Source organism: Mandrillus leucophaeus, unplaced genomic scaffold (assembly GCF_000951045.1).
Source record: "Mandrillus leucophaeus isolate KB7577 unplaced genomic scaffold, Mleu.le_1.0 Scaffold975, whole genome shotgun sequence".
In the NCBI taxonomy this organism is placed as follows: domain Eukaryota; kingdom Metazoa; phylum Chordata; class Mammalia; order Primates; family Cercopithecidae; genus Mandrillus; species Mandrillus leucophaeus.
In genome coordinates, this window is record NW_012110641.1 from 330851 (window position 1) to 348109 (window position 17259).

Sequence of the window (17259 nt, forward strand, 5' to 3'; positions counted from 1 at the left end):
ATGTGTATTTAATGATTGTATTTTAGAAAGTGAAGGAAATAAGTAGGGAAATATAAGAATGACGATAAGAGAAAGAAAGAGAGGAAAAGAAAAAAGGACACAAAGTCTGTTTCAAAGTCACTCTGAAAGGTATTTTGTTTTTTCTTTACGTTTTCAGTTCAGATCTGCTTGGTGTATCACCATGTTCCCATTTGAGTTGTTGTCAAACGTGAGAAAAGCCAATATGAGAGCACATGAATGTGGAGGCGCACAATATCAATATCAGCTTCACTCTCAGATCAAAATCCATGCTTCCAACCACTCCTTCAAGTATTGACAATTATATGAAACCAAACCAATTTTTTATTTTTTATTTGAAAGACTGAGATTCATTTAAATCAACAAACTCATATTCCTGAAGCCCCAGACTGTGGTAGGCAGACCTCTCTCTTCCGTCCCCTCACCCCCACCCCTTAACCACAGTGAAAGGAATGGAAGATGAGAAAACACGAGGGCCTCTGCCAGAAAAGGCTGCCCCAGATGCATGGTAAGCACAGTGCAGCTGTGGCTGTGGTGGCAGCTGCCACAGGCCCCTCCCTGTAAGTTAAGTCCCTGCAGCCACAGCTGTGGGAGAAGCGTACTTGTAGAAGCAAGGCCAGTACAGCATCAGAAGGCAGAGGTAGCGTCACTGACTCCCAGCCATGGAATGGATGGAGGGCACAGGGCTCAGGGACAGAACAGGCCAGGAGGAAAGGGGAGAGGCATGGCGGGAGGCTGAGGCCCCTAAATTTTGGCCCCAGGGAAAGAGACGAGGCCAGTTGGTCCAGTTTTGATGGGTATGGGGAAGGGACTGTATTAGTAAGCATAGGGGGAGAGGCTGCCAATAGGCACCCCAGACGTGACAGGACAGACTGAATCCCCACCCTGGCAGAAGGGAGCTTGACAGCTCTGGGGCTGTCTGGGAATGTCACTGCTAAAATGGATATATATATATATATATATATATATATATATAGCATTCATGGGAGGGCAGGGGCCCTGGGGTGGGATCAGAGGATCTGGCATCGCATCCTGTAGCTGGTCATGCCTACCTGAGAGGCCTGGAGGAAACCAAAGTGGTTTAAAATATTTAAGTGTGCTTCTTCAGAAAAAATTTTGTCTCCTCACACCCCTTTTTATTTAAACTAAAAATAATTTCTTGTTAGTGACTGTTTTGCATTTAGAAAGAGTGATTGATAACACTTTATAGCGGATTTTGTTAGGGTGAAAAGTACACTGACATGCCACTGCTGTTTATTGGAGTGTGACTTCACGTGCAAATGCAAAAACAACATTTAAAATGTTATTGCTCCTTATGTGGATATGCGGCAGCACTCCTCTGGAGGGGGCACCAGCTGTAGGGAGTCTGTCCCTTGCAGACCCCGACCCCGGGACGGATGAATAAAGTACACTGACACACAGATATTCTGCTCTGCCAGTCCAGCTGGGGGTCTGAGCCACTTACAGTCTCCCTGCTGAGCCTTGTAAACAGTCGCGACTCGGCAGGGAGCCTGTAAGCAGCTGGGACACTCAGAATATCTGTGTCAGTGTACTTTATTCATCCGTCACTGGGTCAGGGGTCTGCAAGGGACAGACACCCCACAGCCGGTGCCCCTCGAGAGGAGTGCTGCCCCAGCTGGTGACGCATGTGAGGCCTGTGTGAGGAACTGTGCGAGGAATGCTGTGAAGGAAACGCGAGGGACCGCCCGAAAACGAAGGTGAAGAAAGGAACCCCGCGGTCAAGTGAGTGAGTAATCAGTAAGTCACTACTGCGGCAGCGCCCCTCACACGGGGCTCCAACTGCGGCAGCGCTCCTCTCCAGGGGGCACCAGCTGCGGGGAGTCTGTCCCTTGCAGACCCCTGACCCCGCGAGTATGAACAAAGTACACTGACACACATGTATTCTGCTCTGTCAGTTCTCCTGAGGGTCGGAGCCACTTACAGGCTCCCTGCTGAGTCCTGTAAACAGTTGCGACTTGACCCTGATCAGCTAGTCAGACTCACATTTATTCAGTAAGATTAATTAACAGAAGCTTGAGTCAACACTATTAGAGGGTAGTTGACATTATGGACTTCCCGAGTAAAAAGCACTTAAGCACCTGCCGTACATCAAAGGTTAGTTTTAAGATCATATGAGTAAACAAGCTAGCTAGGTAAACTACTCTGCCTTCCTTTGTTACTGCTTTAATTTGTTTAACTAAAGGTAAAGATCAGGTTGCCTTCAACCATATCTATTATTGAAGTTATGCAAATTTATCGGCCTTCCAAGAAGATTTGTGTCTATCTCTATAATAATTACCTTTAATATTTTTCCCATCCCAGCATGGATATTTAATAAAAATTTGGCCATTCCTTTGTTGGAAGTTTTAAAATAAATTTATTATTATTTTAATGAGAAAAGCCTCAGTAAAGCTGACTAAATATAAAAGAAATAAGTAATAAAAATAAGAAAATAGGACTAAATTAGGAAGGTAGATGTTAATGGGTGAGAATTGAATAAGAAAAGAAGTAAAATAACTTAAGCAACACAAAATTACTAAATGAGTTGGGAAATCACTATTGGTTGTATAAAAGTGATTTTTAACTGCGGGGTCAGAAACTAATATGCCTTTTTTTGGTGAATTTTATATTGCTTCTTCTACTTTAAAGTTGCAAAATACAAATATATAATTTACTGAAGTCAGATTGAGTGTCCGCTTTGGTTTAGCAGGACAATAGATCATGAGGGGTCTGAACATGAGGTGAGGACTGCCATTCCCAAACTGCAGAGGTACCGTGAGTTATTTCAAAATTTTGAAGAAGCACAGTGATTCTTGATGTCAGTCGAACACTGTGCTAAGTATTAGCTGAAGGTAGTTAACAGTTTTAATATTTTATAAGACTGTGTTCCATTTGGTGACATCATATCTTTGCAAAGCTGGGTGTTTGGCAATTGCTATGACAAAAAGCAAGTATTGCATGAAAACCGAGGTGGAACAGAAGTGAAGGGATCATGTCTGATCTGATTCCAAGGTTTCAGAAGTTGTGCAGAGCTCAGCAGGTACATAAACCCTATTATTAAGTAATTGTGATTAAGAATGAAATAAAAATATTATTTTTCTTTTAGTTTGTATATTACTTGTTCAAACAACTATAAAGTTGTTAGAACATAAATAATTATTAAGTTTTTGTCTACTTAATAAGAGGAACTATAGTCTGGGGGCACTGTGAAGAACTCACATATCAACGGTTCCTTGAATCTAGCAAGTTGAAAACTCTTGGGCAAGAGTCTTACTTTCTGAGTTTATTTTATTGCCCTGGAGATCTTATTTGCTGGTGCCAAGAAAATGCATATGATACTATATTTGAACCTTGCACTGTATCAATTAGCCAATGTTTAACTGTTTCCAGTGTGACTCACCTATGCATTTACTAGGAAGCCATTGGCACTGTCAGATTTGTATCCAGTCCTCTATTTATGCATTCCCCATCTTCTCCTCCTTCCTTTCTCTCTCTCTCTCTCACACACACACACACACGCACACACACACACACACACACACCCCCCTACACCTTAGTGCATGAAAATACTTCAGAATACTGGTTGGCACAGGCTGCACAATGATACCCTGTCCTCAAGTGGTTGTGACATTTCAGGAGTAATCAGAGATTCAGCTGGATGGCAGTTGGGGTGGGTGAAGGTACCTACTTAGTCCCTGGGAACAAAGGAGCACAGCTAGTAAGAAACTTGGGTCCGAGGAGGGCCATACTCTGGGATTTCTGTCCTCTAGCAGCAGCTCCTCATTTACTCAAATGTTCCTAACCACAACAAGCAAATAGCAAAAGTTCTCCCAGGCTTTACATCCTCCGTGCCAGTTACAAGGCCAGAGCAGGTTCCCTAGGATGCAGGGGAAATGCTAAGAAATAACCAAGGACTCAGTTTCTCCATCAGCAAAACAGATGGCATAGACCTGGATATCTAAAAATGATTTTCAAACCCTTGATGTTTATAATCTTGTGAATTTAACTGGAGCGGGATTAGTAAAAAAGATCTGCCAATCACATGGAAATCAATAAATTTTGACATAATGCACAGAATGAAGCATGAAACACTTTTAACAACAGAAAAAAGATGACATGACAGAACAGATTAGTCAAATTCTAAAGGGGCTTGCCTTTTGCTTCCCACTTGTCCCAAATGCCAACATTTGGTAGTCACCCTTCAAAAGTTATGATCTCAGACAATATTAGAAGCTGCTGATGGAAGCGCTAAAAAAAAAAAGTGACTTTTCCTCTTGCATTAGAAATCCAAGTTTTTCCCATTTGATTCAACCACTTAATAATCTACCCAGCAGTATACTTACCTGTGTACATGGAAGACATAAGTAAGTATACTGCTGGATAGATTATTAATTGGTTGGATCAATGATATTGTTCCATTATAAGTATCCAAACATTTACTACTCCTTACTACTCCTATACTTTGGGCCAAGGAGTAGCCAGGGTTGGCCAGAGAAAGGTTCTTTCTGATAAGGTGGTTCTTCCCTGGAGCACAATAACAAAACAGGAAAATCCCAGGCCCCATCTCCCTCATCCAGAGAAATCCGAGATTATATCTGTTTACTTACTTTATGTACTTGTAATTTCTGGTGCCAATGGCTCTGCCACACAGGACTCTGGTATTAGCAGAAATCAAAATGAATCAGCATGAGCAGTGCTGGCTTGGGTGTCCGCAGCACAGTGGATGAACCTGGTCTAAGAGATAAGGAATGTTAAATTTGAAACCCAAAGTTAGCCGTTGTTTATATTTTAACTCATTGATTAACGCAACAGTGAAATGCTAGGAGAAACACTGTCTGGTGATATGTACTTTAGACTCACTCTTCTGCCTACAGACTGTAAACTAAGTTAGGGAGTTACACCAGCATCCTCACTTGTTCATCAATTTTTTTCTTTAAGGGGATGAGAATAAAATAAGACAACTATGTTAACAGTTGCTACACCACAGATTCACTTTTAAAGGCTTTGATCCATTTCACCTTTAGAGACAATTATTATTTTTAAAAAATCATATATTACTCACATTAGTAAACTCAATTTGTAAAGGCTTTTTAAGTGCAGATGATTGCCCAAGCACTTGACAAATAAAAGACAGGTATGTGGGAGGAGTATGACCTTGGGAGTCATAAGTCCTGGGTTCAAGTATTGTGTTCACCAGCTATTATTATCAGAGTCACGTTGGAAAAATTGTATAACTTTTCTCAGTTTTAGTTTCCTCAATTTAAAATAGGCATAATCAAGTGACTGCCAGGGGCTGGGGAAAGAAGGGAATGGGGAAGGATTGCTAATGAGTATGGAGTTTGCTTTTGGGTGTGATGGAAGTGTTTTGAAACTGGATAGAGGTGGTGGTTACAAGCATTGTGAATGTACTAAATGCCGCTGAATCCTGTACTTTGAAATGGTTAATGATAGATTGTTGGAAAATTGTGGATAGGAGGCAGGACTAACTTGCAGCTTCCACACAGAGAGAACAGCATGTGGAGACTCACATAGTGAAATTTTCCTCCAAGAAGTACTGCATGAACATACCAAGAAAACCAAAAGAATTCACAGAACCTTTGAAAGAGGTGGCTTGCCGCTGCAAACTCCATGAGATGGCTGAAAAACTGTGAGTGCCCAAACACACATGCCTGCTAGGGAACCTAAAAATCTAGATCACAGGAGAAAGATTTAACCTTACCTAGAGCTAAAATGAATTTAGAGAGCAAAACAAAATATAAAAGTAGAAGCAGTGGGAAGAGCCCTGTAGGTACTCTTGGTGCCCAGGGAAGTCATTTCTGACTTTATCTCACAGGGGTCCTTAGGGAGGGCTGCCAGTGGAGTTGGGGAAGGACCACAGGGAGAAGGAAACTTCCAGCTCAACTTTGTAATAGTTTTGACTATTAGCCTGAGAAACATGAATACTTATCCAGGAGAGCTTAGGGCAATCTTGCATTCTCCCTATACTACTGCAGCTGATGCTTTCTTGAAAATGAGGAATAGGAGTAATTATACAAAAAAGATACTTGTACATGCTTGTTTATAGCAGCACAATTTGCAATTGCAAAAATATGAAACCAGCCCAAATGCCCATCAATCAATGAGTAGATAAATAATTTGTGGTATATATATCCCATGGAATACTACTCAGCCATAAAAAGGGATGAAATAAAGGCATTCACAGCAACCTGGATGGAGTTGCAGAACATTATTCTAAGTGAAGTAACTTGGGAGTGGAAAACTGAACATTCTATATTCTCACTCATAAGTTGGAGCTAGGCTATGAGAATACAAAGACATAAAAATGATACAATGGATGTTGGGGACTTGGCGGGAAGGGTTGGAGTGGGGGATGATGAATTAAAGACTACACATTGGATATAGTATACACTGCTCAGATGATGGGTGCACCAAAACCTCACAAATCACCGTTAAAGAACTTATCCATGTAACAAAACACCACCAGCTCCCCCAAAAGCTATTGAAATAAATAAAATAAAATAAAAAATTCTAAAAGATAAATAAAACAGGCATAATAACATCTGCATCAGATAGTTGTGGTGGGGATTAGACGAGATAATCTATGTCAAGAGATTTGTGTATACATAGTAAATACTATGTATGATTGTAATTATGATGATGATGATGATGATGCTGTCATTGCTGGACCAGATAAGGTGTCTTTATTGTTGGTTCATAACATTGAGATGACTCCCACAGGTGCTGACAATAAACTCCATGAGAGGTGGGTGGACTGAAGCAGAGAGAAATTTCTGAAAGAATATGTCTTTTCCCTTGATTTTCAACGTGGTATAACCCTTTGACCCGGAGGTCCTGTGTATCACTGAGTATGTTGCTTGCTTATTGGGCTCACCTTTTGCCTTATTTCTGGCTTATTAAGTATTCAGTACAGAGACAGCATTGTTAGCTCTGTGAAATTCAGCTGCTTTGCTGCAGCTATGAAAATAATAATATTTGAATGATTTCAACCTTAATTATACCCAGAAAGTAAGCCTTTAAGACGACTATTAGTTCAAGTGTGTTTTTAAAAATCAGATGTTTGATTTGTAATTTACCTTGGTGTGCAGCCTATACCCATCAAGGTATTGGGATTTGCTACACTAATGGTGGGACTTAACTTGTCCCTGGGCCTTACCAGGCATGCCGCTAGCATAAGGAGAATCATAGGACATTAAAGTGTTGGTTGAGAATAACATGATGATTTTATTATATCATCTCATTTTCCCTAATCAGCAAGAGATCTGTAGTAATTAAAAATGAGAAGACTGGCCTTTGGTGGCATCTTCAGTTTCTGCTATTTTTAGGGATTTTTGTTAGTCAGTTGTAATCTAGGCCATAGGATAAGGAAAGATATCTAGTCCCCTTATTTGAGTGGACCTAGACCCTAAGAAGTCAGATTGGTAGACAGTAATGTTCTTTAGGAAATATTCTGGACTTCCTACCTTCAGGGAAGATGGTAGGATTGTTCTTCTTGGCCCTCTAGCGGTTGGTTGGGAGGAATGTGACTAGTTCTGGTCAAATAACTGTGAGCTAGAGTAAGGTGTCCTTTCTGGGCTAGAGCACTTAATTGCCAGTAAGATTTCATAGAACTTTCTTTTCCTTCAGTGTGGTAATCAGCAACTTTCAAGATGGCTCTTCTATTAGTCCGAATACCTGGTGATTGTGATGAGCAGAGTCTACGCTAATGGACACATACGTGAAATAATCTCTATTTTATTTCAAGGTACTGAGGTTTGGGGATTGGTTGTTAATGCATTATACCAAGCCTCTATTGACCAATGCACTAGAAGGATGTTTCTTGGCTCCTTCATTGTGTTTCTCAATCATCTTCTTTTTTTAAAAAAAGAGTTTTTTATTTCATTAGGTTTTTAGGGAGCAGGTGGTGTTTAGTTACATGAATAAGTTCTTTAGTGGTGATTTGTGAGATTTTGGTGCACTCATCACCCAAGCTGTGTACACTGTACCCAATGTGTAGTCTTTTATGCCTCACCTCCCTCCTGCCCTTTCCCCTAAGACCCCAAAGTCCATTGTATCATTCTAGAATAATGGTCTCCAATTCCATCCAGGTTGCTGCAAATGCCATTATTTTGTTCCTTTTTATGGCTGAGTAGTGTTCCATGGTATATATATACCACAAATTATTTATCCACTCATTGATTGATGGGCATTTGGGCTGGTTCTATATTTTTGCAATTGAAAGTTGTGGTGCTGTAAACATGCTTGTGTAAGTATCTTTCTTGTGTAATGACTTCTTTTCCTCTGGGTAGATACCCAGTAGTGGGATTGCTGAATCAAATGGCAGAACTACTTTCAATTCTTTAAGGAATCTCCATACTGTTTTCCATAGTGGTTGAACCATAGTTTAAATTTGCACCAGCAGTGTAAAAGTGTTCCCTTTTCACCACATCCATGCCAATATCTATAATTTTATATTTTTAAAATTATGGACATTCTTGCAGGAGTAAGGTGGTATTGCATTGTGGTTTTGATTTGCATTTCCTTGATCATTAGTGATGTTGAACATTTTTCCATATGCTTGTTGGCCATTTGTATATCTTCTTTTGAGAATTGTCTATTCATGTCTTTAGCCCACTTTTTGATGAGTTTTTTTTGTTGTTGCTGATTTGTTTGAGTTCCTTGTAGATTCTGGATATTAGTCCTTTGTCGTACATATAGATTGCAAAGATTTTCTCCCACTCTGTGGGTTGTCTGTTAACTCTGCTAATTATTTCTTTTGCTGTGCAGAAGCTTTTTAATTTAATTAAGTCCTATCTATTTATCTTTGTTTTTGTTGCATTTGCTTTTGGGTTCTTGGTCATGAAGTCTTTGCTTAAGTCAATGTCTATAAGAGATTTTCTGATGTTATCATCAAGTATTTTTAAGGTTTCAGGTGTTAGATTTGTCTTTCATTCATCTCGAGTTGTCAACCATCTCCTTCAGTCTCACTTCCCTTATTCTATTTCACTTCTATGATTCACATTTAGAGCCGTAGAATTTTAGAGCTGAAAAAGATCTGAGAATTTACTTAGTCTGAAAATTGGACCATCCCATGCAATTTTTTTTTTCCCTCTACAAAAAACAAAGTTAAGACAAACACAATTCCTTAACTCACAACTGCCTGCTCCACTCAAAGCATCAAAGTTCCCCTACCTACACAGGGCTTCTCCACAGATGCTTGTCACTCTAAGGTGTGAGTGTGTTTGTTTTTTAATGCCACACATTAAAGAAAGTAATTCCCTCTGTTCCTTACACCTTGAGGTTATTATTTTTCTTTTTCTGAGAACACATCTTCAGAATGAAAGCAGTGAAAGTGGAGTTGGAGGGAGAAGCACGCCTATATAAGGCCAATGATTATGCTTGAAAGGAGTTTTCTAGTGCCAGTAGTGGTGATTCAGTGACTCACATATCTACCACCTGAGGATTGGAGGAAATAGCAGCCACTTTTATGTTTTTCTTTTTTAGAATTTCTTTAAACGTCTTTATAGCTTGATAAATATTTGTGACAAAGCCTGCAACTGTAAGTTAGAAACCATCATATCTATCATATCACTTAGAATTCTATCTTGAGTCTGCCTAAGGGGTTTATATTTAATACAGAAGATATTACATGGTATCATATATATATTTTATTTTTTCTAAAAAAATGGATACATGTGCAGAATGCGCAGGTTTGTTACGTAGGTATACATGTGCCATGGTGGTTTGCTGCGTCAATTGACTCATCGTCTAAGTTCCCTCCCCTAACTCCTCACCCCCAACAGGACCTAGTGTGTGTTGCTCCCCTCTCTGTGTCCATGTGTTCTTATTGTTCAACTCCCACTTTTGAGACAGAACAAATGGTATTTGGTTTTCTGTTCCTGTGTTAGTTTGCTGAGGATGATGGCTTTCAGCATCATCCATGTCCCTGCAAATGATATGATCTTATTCCTTTTTATGACTGCATAGTATCCCATGGTGTATACATGCCATATTTACATTCCCACCAACAATATAAAAGCATTCCTGTTTCTCCACAGCCTCGCCAGTATGTATTGTTTCTTGACTTTTTAATAATTACCATTCTGACTAGTGTGAGATGCTATCTCATTGTGGTTTTGATTTGTACTTCTCTAATGATCAGTGATGTGGAGATTATTTTCATGCTTGTGGCTGCATAAAGGTCTTCTTTTGAGAAGTGTCTGTTCATATCCTTTGCCCACTTTTTGATAGAATTGTTTGTTTTTCTCTTGTAAGTTTGTTTAAGTTTCTTGTAGATTCTGGATATTAGATCTTTGTTAGATGGGTAGATTGCAGAAATTTTCTCCCATTCTGTAGGTTGCCTGTTCACACTGATAATAGTTTCTTTTGTTGTGCAGAAGCTCTTTAGTTTAATTAGATCCCATTTGTCAATTTTGGCTTTTGTTGCAACTGCTTTTGGTGTTTTTGTCATGAAGTCTTTGCCCATGCCTATGTCCTGTATGATATTGCCTAGGTTTTCTTCTAGGATTTTTGTGGTTTGTGGTTTTACATTTGAGTCTTTAATCAAACTTGAGTTAATTTTTGTATAAGGCATAAGAAGGGGTCCAGTTTCTGTTTTCTGCATATGGCTAGCCAGTTTTCCCAGCACCATTTACTGAATAGGAGATCCTTTCCCCATTGCTTGTTGTTGGCAGGTTTGTTGAAGGTAAGATGGTTGTAGATGTGTGGTGTTATTTCTGAGGTCTCTGTTCTGCTGCATTGGTCTATATGTCTGTTTTGGTACCAATACCATGTTCTTTTGGTTACTGTAGCTTTGCAGTATAGTTTGAGGTCAGGTAGTGTTTCCTCCAGCTTTGTTGTTTTTGCTTAGGATTGTCTTGGCTCTACCAGGTCTTCTTTGATTCCATATAAAATTTAAAATAGTTATTTTAATTCTGTGAAGAATATCAATGGTAGTTTGATGGGAATAGCACTGAATCTGTAAATTACTTAGGGCAGTGTGGCCATTTTCACGATAGTGATTCCTCCTATCCATGAGGATGGAATGTTTTTCCATTTGTTTGTGTCCTCTCTTATTTCCTTGAGTAGTAGTTTGTAGTTCTCCTTGAAGTGGTCTTTTACATCCCTTGTTTGCTGTATTCCTAGGTATTTTATTCTCTTTGTAGCAATTGGGAATGGGAGTTCATTCATGATTTGGCTCTCTGATTGTCTATTGTTGGTGTAAAGGCATGCTTGAGATTTTTGCACATTGATTTTGTATCCTGAGACTGCTGAAGTTGCTTATCAGTTTAAAGAGTTTTTGGGCTGAGATGATGAGTTTTCTAAATGTACAATTATGCCATCTGCAAACAAAGACAATTTGACTTCCTCTCTCCCTATTCAAATATGCTCTATTTCTTTCTCTTGCCTGATTGCCCTGGCCAGAACTTCCAATACTCAGTTGAGTAGGAGTGCTGAGAGAGGGCACTCTTGTCTTGTACCTGTTTTCAAAGGGAAAAGTTCCATCTTTTACCCATTCAATATGATATTGACTGTGAGTTTGTCATAAATAGCTCTTATTATTTTGAAATATGTTCCATCAATGCCTCATTTATTGAGAGTTTTAACTTGAAGGGATGTTGAATTTTATCAAAGGCTTTTTCTGCATCTATTGAGATAATCATATGGTTTTGTCTTTGGTTCTGTTTATGTGATGGATTACTTTTATTGATTTGCATATGTTGAACCAGCACTGCATCCCAGGGATGAAGCCAGCTTGATCATGGTGGATAAGTTTTTTGATGTGTTGTTGGATTCAGCTTGCCAGTATTTTATTGATGATTTTTGCATCGATGTTCATCAAAGATATTGGCCTGAAGTTTTCTGTTTTTGTTGTGTCTCTGACAGGTTTTGGTATCAGGATGATGCTGACCTCAAAATATGGGTTAGGGAAGAGTCCTTCCTTTTCAATTGTTTAGAATAGTTTCAGAAGGAATGGTACCAGCTCCTTTTTGTATTTCTGGTAGAATTCAGCTGTGGATCTATCCGGTCCTGGGCTTTTTTTTGGTTAGAAGCTATTAATTACTGCCTCAATTTCAGAACTTGTTATTACACTATTCAAGGATTCAACTTCTTCCTGGTTTATTCTTAGGAGGGTGTATGTGTCCAGGAATTTATCAATTTCTTCTAGATTTTCTGGTGTTTTTGTGTAGAGGTGTTTGTAGTATTCTCTAATGGTAGTTTGTACTTCTGTGGGGTCAGTGGTGATATCCCCTTTATCATTTTTTTTATTGTGTCTATTTGATTTTTCTCTCTTTTCTTCTTTATTAGTCTAGCTAGCAGTCTATCTACTTTGTTAATGTTTTCAAAAAACTAGCTCCTGGATTCACTGATTTTTTTGAAAGATTTTTTTGTGTGTGTGTGTCTGTGTCTCCTTCAGTTCTTCTCTGATCTTAGTTATTTCTTGTCTTCTGCTAGCTTTTGGATTAGTTTGTTCTTGCTTTTCTAGCTCTTCTAATTGTGATATTAGGGTGTTGATTTGAGATCTTTCAACTTTCTGATGTGGGCATTTAGTGCTATAAATTCTCTTAATGTTGCTTTAGCTGTGTTCCGGAGATTCTGATACGTTTTCTCTTTGAGCTCATTGGTTTTAAAGAACTTCTTGATTTCTGCCTTAATTTCATTATCTACCCAGGAGTCATTCAGGATCGCATTGTTGAATTTCCATGTAATTATATAGTTCAGTGAGTTTCTTAATTCTGAGTTCTAATTTGATTGCACTTTGGTTTGAGAGACTGTTATGATTTCAATTCTTTTGCATTTGCTGAGGGGTGTTTTACTTCCAATTATGTGGTCTATTTTAGAATAATTGCCATGTGGCACTGAGAAGAATGTATATTCTATTGATTTGGGGTAGAGAGTTCTTTAGACATTTACTAGGTCCACTTGATCCAGAGCTGAGTTCAAGTCCTGGATATCTTTGCTAATTTTCTGTCTTGTTGGTCTGTCTAATACTGACAGTAGGATGTTAAACTCTCCCACTATTATTGTATGGGAGTCTAAATCTGTTTGTAGGTCTTTAAGAACTTGTTTTATGAATCTGGGTGCTCCTGTATTGGGTGCATATATATTTAGAATAGTTAGATTTCTTGTTGAAGTTTTCCCTTTACTATTATGTAATTCCCTTTATCTTTTTTTGGTCTTTATTGGTTTAAAGTCTGTTTTGTTAGAGACTAGGATTGCAATCCCTGCTTTTTTTCGCTTTTCATTTGCTTGGTAAATTTTCCTCGATCCCTTTATTTTGAGCCTGTGTGTGTCTTTGCATGTGAGATGGGTCTCCTGAATATGGTACACAAATGGGTCTTGACTCTTTATCCAATTTGCCACTCTGTGTCTTTCAATTGGGGCATTTAGCCCATTTACATTTAAGGCTTGTATTGTTATGTGTGAATTTGATCCTATCATTATGCTGCTATTTGGTTATTTTGCACACTAATTGATGCAGTCTCTTCATAGTGTCATTAGTCTTTATATTTTGGTTTGTTTTTGCATTAGCTGCTACTGGTTTCTCCTTTCCATATTTAGTGCTTCTTTCAGGTGCTCTTGCACAGGAGGCCTGGTGGTAACAAAATCCCTCAGCATTTGTTTGTCTGGAAAGGATTTTATTTCTCCTTTGCTTATGAAGCTTAGTTTGGCTGGATATGAAATTCTCGGTTGCAAATTCTTTTCTTTAAGAATGTTAAATATTGGCCCCCAATCTCTTTTGGCTTGTAGAGTTTCTGCTGAGAGGTCCACTGTTAGTGTGATGGGATTCTCTTTGTAGGTGACCTGTCCTTTCTCTCTTGTTGCCCTTAACAGTTTTTCTTCCATTCTGACCTTGGAGAATCTGATGATTATGTGTCTTGGGGTTGGTCTTCTCATGGAGTATCTTTGTGGTGTTCTCTGTATTTCCTGAATTTGCATGTTGTCCTGTCTTGCTAGATTGGGTAAGTTCTCCGGGATAATATCCTGAAGTGTCTTTTCCAGCTTGTTTCCATTCTCCTCGTCTCCCTCTGGTCCTTCAATAAATCATAGGTTTGCTCTTTTTATGAAGACCCATTTTTTTGAGGCTTCGTTTATTCATTTTCATTCTTTTTCTCTAGTCTTGTCTGCGTGCCTTATTTCAGCAAGGCGGTCTTCAAACTCTGATATCCTTTCTTTTGCTTCATCGATTCGGCTATTGATACTTGTGTATGCTTCATGAAGTTATCATCCTATGTTTTTCAGCTCCATCAGATGGTTCCTGTTCCTCTCTAAACTGGGTATTCTAGTTAGCAATTCCTCTAACGTTTTATGAAGGTTCTTAGTTTCTTTGCATTGGGTTAGAACATGCTCCTTTAGTTCAGCGTAGTTTTTTATTATCCATCTTCTGAAGCCTAATTCTGTCAATTCATCTATCTTATCTTCTGTCCAGTTCTGTGCCCTTGATGGAGAGACGTTGTGATTATTTGGAGGAGAAGAGGCACTCTGGCCTTTTGGGTTTTCAGCATATTTTTGTTGATTATTTCTCATATTTGTGCATTTGTCTAGTTTTGGTCTTTGAGGCCACTGACCCTTGAATGGGGTTTTTGTGGGGGCTTTTTGTTGTTGTTGTTGATTCTGTTGTTGCTTTCTGCTTGTTTGTTTTTCTTTCAGTGGTCAGGTCTCTCTTCTGCAGGGCTGCTGCAGTTTGCTGGGGGTTCACTTCAGGTCGCTGATTTGCTTCTGTGCCTGGAGATGTCACTCAAGGAGGCTGGAAAACAGCAAATATGGGTGCCCGCTCCTTCATCTGGGACCTCTGACCTCTAGGGGAACCAACCTGATGCCAATAGGATTACTTCTGTATAGGGTGTCTGACAATTGCTGTTGGAGAGTCTCACTCATGTGGGTGGCATGGAGACCAGGACCCCTTTAATGAAGCATTTTGCCCCTTGGTGGAGGGGGCTGTGCCTCACTGGGGGAAACCCACTCGTCTGGACTGCGTGGATTCCTCAGAACTACCAGGAAGAAAGGCTAAGTCTTCTGGTCTGCAGAAACTGTGGCCCTATCTCCCCCTAGTGGCTAAGGCCCAAGGGAATCTGCGTTCTGTCCCTGAGCCTCTGGCTGGAGTTACTGGAGTTCCTGCAAGGAAGCCCCACTGATTGAAGAAGGATGGGTCAGGGTCAGGCCTGAAGAGGCACTCTGGCTGCAGACTGCCACAGCTGATGTGTTGGGCTGTGGGGGCCAAGTCTTGAGACCAAGCTGTCCAGCCTCCCTGGCTCCAGCAGGGGAAAAGCACAGCCTGGGGCTATAGAGATGGATGCTGCCCTTCGCCCACCCAGGGGGCTCAGTGTGTTAGGCAGTTGTGAGTCCCAGTGCTGGCTGCTGCCCCTCCCACAAGGAGCTCAAATGGTTTAGACAGGAGGCAGCTGCAGCCATGATGCTGATCGCCCCTCCCTCTGGGAGCTTGGTAGGCTTAAGCAGATTCCAGCTGCAAGGCTGTTAACAGTCTGCATGTTCTGGGGTTGGGATGCTAGACCCAGGTAATGTGGGTTCATAAGCGAAATTTTTTGATCTGTGGGTTGCACAGTTCCATGGGAAAAGCACAGTTTCCCCAGCTGGGTAGCACACTCACCACCCCCCTTGGCTGGGCAGAGGGGGCTCCCTGACCCCAAGTGGCTCTCAGGTGGGCCGCCACACCACACTGTTCTTCCTTTTCTCAGTGGGTCAAACCAGCATCCTAATCAGTTCTGGTGAGAGAAGCTGGATACCTTGGTTGCCAGTGAAGGATTCACATGCTTATTATGGGTTTTTCAATGGTAGCCTTCGAATGCCACTGTTTCTAGTTGTCCATCTTGGCTCCATCCCCTTGGTATATTTAAAATAGTGTAGTATAGTTGAGTGAAGCAGAAAGGATACTAGTGAGAAATCAAAGTTCCTTAACATCCTTATCTGTAGAGGGGGTTAATCATTTTTGCTTTGCCTAACCCACATTGTCATGGTGGGGATCAGGTAGGATAAAATTTGTAGAAGTTCTTTGTAAATAGTTGCAGAACTCAATTAACTAAAGCTCAAAAGTTTGCATTTATTTTTTTCTTGTGCATTTTTGTATTCCCAGACATAGCACAGTGCCTGACATGTAGTAGATGCTTCATAAATGTTTAATAAATGAATAAACTGCAAGCCATATGTCCTTGCTTGAAGAGGGATATCTGGGTCTTTCTATGATACTATGAGTCTTGTAAAAGTAAGAACTCCAAGCTGGTCTCTTATGTGATACAGACTTTTTAGCAACTTTTCTAAGGCTTAGGCAACCTTAGGACTTTTTTTGAGATTCATATAACTTGGATAGCAGCTGGGATCTCCCTGTACCTAGGCACATGCTGTCAATTTCACAGCTCTCCCCATGACTTCTGCTTACTACTTCATGGCTTTCTCCATGTCTGCATTGGCCTCAGATTGTGCTGTTATTGTTTTGCCTCATACTAGTCTATGTATAGAGCTTAGCTCCTTTTCAATTCCACAAAAAGTCCGCCTCCACTACATATTTTTTTGTGTTATAACTTTACTGAATATTCAAAGGGCCACAGGGAGATGTCACATTGAACCTACACAGCATTCTGTTATCCCACTCTCTCTATTCTTTCTTTTTGTTCTTAATTTCTTTCCTTCATTCCTCTTCTAAATTACTTGAACATTCTTTCTGTTATCCTGAGGAATGCAGTTCCACCCAAAACAAGGTCCTTCAAAATATCTACTTTTTTCTTCAGGCACTTATGAGGATATTTTTACTGAACAAATGCAGTTCCCTTTTTTATACAGATGCCTTAATACCTAAATCATTACAATATTTCTTAATGTGGACACAAACAAATTAAAACCATTCTTTGAGGGGGAAACAGGGTCTCACTCTCTTGTCCAGGCTGGAGTGCAGTGGAGCAACCATGGCTTACTGCAGCCTTGGCCTTCCTGGGCTCAGGTGATCCTCTTACCTCAGCCTCACAACTAGCTGTGACTACAGTCATGCACCACCACACCCATCTTAAAATCATTTCTGAAATTTACTTGACAATTTGTAGTTCATCGACTTTTCAATATTGTTGAGGATCACTTGTAATTTTTGTATATATAGAGGGAACAAAACATTAATATGATATTCCATCTGGGATATAAGACACACACTGAAGAATGCAGAGATAAAACATGATTTAAAAAAACAGTTTAACCATCCTATATGCCAGCATTTAGCACAGGGCTGAGAGTCAGACA

The 17259-nt window shown here is 39.9% G+C and overlaps 1 protein-coding gene across 3 annotated transcripts in view; it reads right to left on the reverse strand.

Moving 5' to 3' along the window:
* Positions 1-4777, reverse strand: part of FMO1 (flavin containing monooxygenase 1) — a 39107-nt gene extending 34330 nt beyond the window's left edge. For 2 of the 3 annotated variants that reach the window (XM_011970812.1, XM_011970810.1), the window contains exon 1: positions 4626-4777. The gene's annotated coding sequence lies outside the window, so the exon portion shown is untranslated. The remainder of the gene's footprint in view (positions 1-4625) is intronic. The other variant, XM_011970811.1, reaches the window with a different exon arrangement.
* Positions 4778-17259: the final 12482 nt, after the last annotated feature.